Below are 3,445 nucleotides of genomic sequence, written 5' to 3'. Positions count from 1 at the left end.
CTTGTTTTGCAGAAAACGTTATTTTTTGGACTAGAAGTTAAGGAAAATTTGTACAGTGACTTTAAATTGGGATCAAAAGTCGGTTTACTAATGATTTCCATGCTAAGGTACAGAGTCTTGTTTACTGCTGTCTGACTTTGCAAGCTGGGTTTTATGGTGCAGTTATAGTGAAGAATTTAGTATCTTGCATTTTGTTTCTTAGTAAGTCTTGTTCACATCAGTAGTGATATTTAGTTGACTTTTGTTCACAGTCAAGATCAGCTGGTAGAACACTTTTACCTCAATTTTTTTTATTTCATTGTTTTGATGGGTGGGACGTGACCTGTATTTATTTAGAAGGAATAAGATGAGAGAGATGGAAATAGAAATAAGACCTCATGCCCATCAGAAAAAGACTTTGTTTAACCAGTGTTATAACTACATATGATACTTTCCACTCTGCAACAATGTGGACCTCAGACAAGCCAATCTCTGCCCTTGGCTGTGTTGGTGTAAACCTTCATCTTTATTGAATCATCTTGGATCTGCTGAAATACAATCCCAAACTAGTACAAAATAGTTATATTTCACTAGATAGTCCTTGAAGAGACATTCTGAAAGTTACTTCTGCTCAGTCCTTCCCTAGCACTGATGTGTTTTGAGTTGCTGTAATTCTGAGCAAAGTGTTGAGGGGGAAAAGAAGAGGGCAGCAGCCTATCCATTGACTATTATTTATTTATTTTTATTTTTCACAATGCTGAAGTGCTGCAAAACTTGAACTATACACATCAATTTTCTGACCTATTTTATTTGGCATATTAAAAAGTTTATATATTTATGCATTGCAGTAAACTTGGTGTGTGTGTGTGTATATATATATCTTTAGATTTAAAATTTATATATAATGCTTTACTACAGAAATGTGAACCACTATTTCCATCCTTGGCTGTCTTATGAAATAAATCAAGTGCTGTTAGTTTATCTGTAAAACTTCCCTTTTTGAAATCTTTGTTCAATTTTTTTCTTAGACAAAGTGCCAAGATCCCAGATTCAAAAGTGATGAATGTTCCTTGTTGTCCATTTCACTTTTGAGCTCAGTTTTCTAAATGGCTTAGAAAACTTTTGAAAATGTTATTCAGAATATTGCAGGCTGCTACCTCTCGAGTCCCTGTAGCTTCCCAGCACACATGAGGGCATTCAGCATCCAGAAGACCTAAGTAATAAGTGCACATAACAAATCTAAACTGTGTTTACTCTAGCAGTGTTTTGCAGTTAAAGTTATCGAACCAAATGTTTACACTTAAAGTAGGATTAACAGTAGGCATTCTTACTTTTTTAAAAAAGCATAAATAAAACAAACAAATCTGCTGGTAATTGGAGCGTGTTGCAAATGCACTCTGTGAGATTTGGACAAGAAGTTTAAGCCACGTCGGCTGAAATAGTTAAACACTTCTTTTCTTAACAGTCGCGTACCCCTGTTGCTTTCTTGCTCGGTTGGCAGGCAGGGACCGAGTCTCTAGGGATGTTGTCTCCCTGAGTTTTGGCTGCGTGCTCAAGCTGAAGATTTAAGCACTCCTGAGGTCTCAAAATTGGCTTGCTTGCTTCAAGGTGACAGGCATCATTCCCCATCTGCACTGTCTGTGGGGCTGATCCAGGAGATGTTCTAGCCTGTGTGTGTATGGGAAGGGGACTTATCTTTTGGCATCTGACTTGTGTCTGTCTATCTGCCCGGTTCTGATCCTCAAGCCCAGTGGTGAGTGCGTCTCTTGGGATGTGCAATAACCAGGTTCAGTCGCCTCCCAGTATGGAGCAAGGCTGTGAAGCCAAGGCCCTCCTTCCTCCAGGAGGAGCCTGATGTGCAGGTGATGGTTGTGTGAGAGGGACACTGACCTCTGACTGTTCTTTGCAAAGAGATGGTCCATTTCAGCAGAGGAGGGAGCCTTTGATACTTGAGGTGCTGAGTGGAGGAAGGTCACCGGTTTCCTAAGTGTGTTGAACATACCAACAGCTACAGATTTAACTGGGGTCACTGGTACCTGCTGCCACCCCAGGTGTCCCTGCTTTCCTAGCAGCTGTGTACCCCTGTGTACGATGGCTGAACCACATGGAAAGTAACTCATGAGTTTTCTCAGTTTTCAATCCAGGGGTTTTAGACATTTTTGCAGTTTAGAAACTTGTTGTCCTTGCTTGGCACAGTAGCCTTGACAGCCATCTCACCTTAATTCCTTCCAGCTCGTGAATTGTCACTCTTTAAATTTAGCCAGTTCCCCCACAGGTGACTTTTTGAATAATTTTCTTAGCCAGCTGTCTGTGAGTCTGCCAGCTTCCAGGCATTGGGGTTTTAGGCATCTTCTTTGATTTACCGAGCTGGGTGCCTTGTTGGGGTTGTGAATTTGTCACGATGCATACCTGCTCATTTCAAGACCGTTATCTGTGCTTACCACACATCAGGGCAGGGCTGCGTCCTTGGGTGCAGGTCTTGGGAGCTGCATCTTGTGTCAATCCTAGCACAATCCCAGACGAGGACTGGCTGGGTCACGTTGCAAGCCGAGTGACTTGGGTTGGGCCTTGCTGTCCTTTCCTCCCCCCTGCTGTAGAATTGGACCAACCCCAGCCATTGTAGTCAGAAAATCACCAAATATGGGGTAGGGGTTGTGGAAGATGGGAATAGCGGTGGCTTTTTCTTCTCCCCTCACTCCATCTCTTACCACAATCCTCCCCCAAAAAAGTTTCCCCTTCTTTTCCATGTGCCATGGGTTATTTTTGGAAAAACTCTGGAATTTCTCATTTAAGGGCAATGTCAAAGAGACAATACCATAAGCACACGTCCTTTGTGTGTGTTCTACACATGTAGTTTTGTAGCCTCTCTGCACAGCAGAGTGTTGCAGAAGCAGAGGTGTGAAGTGCTGTTGCTCTCTTAAAATACATCTTTTTAGGAGGCACGCACCTGGCCTGGTCTCCGTTTCTTAGCTGGGCTTGAGATGCTCGTGTTCCTAAAGAGTCAGTGCTGGATTTCAAATTCTCACCTTTTCTGTTTTTATAACATGAAAAAAAGCATCCTGAAGAGTCTTCTGGTTTGCTGCACCTCAGCAAGGTCTGATGGTCCTCTGTATTTTATCAGCCATTCCTGAAGTTTTAGTTATTGTGAGAATGCTGGATCAGCTCAGCTGTTCTGGCCAGGTGACTTTCTGTAGCTGTGAGGGTGCCTCCTTTTTAAATTGAAAGCAAATTAATATGAGATTACACAAAAGGATAGCAGTCAATCAGAAAACAAAGGTTAGTTTACAAAATCAGTTCACTTATAACTGTGGGCAGGCTGTATCCCTTTTACTTTTGACTGCACAAAACTTGCATATCACGCAGCCTGCCTCCTTAAGCAGAGTTCTTGCTGAGAAGTTTTTCATTAAAGCTAATGAAGCACCTTGCTTTATGAACTCCCCTTCCAGAAAATATCATGCAACCTGAT

This window comes from Phaenicophaeus curvirostris, chromosome 14, assembly GCF_032191515.1.
Source record: "Phaenicophaeus curvirostris isolate KB17595 chromosome 14, BPBGC_Pcur_1.0, whole genome shotgun sequence".
Lineage (NCBI taxonomy): Eukaryota > Metazoa > Chordata > Aves > Cuculiformes > Cuculidae > Phaenicophaeus > Phaenicophaeus curvirostris.
Note: the sequence above shows the minus strand (reverse complement) of the source record.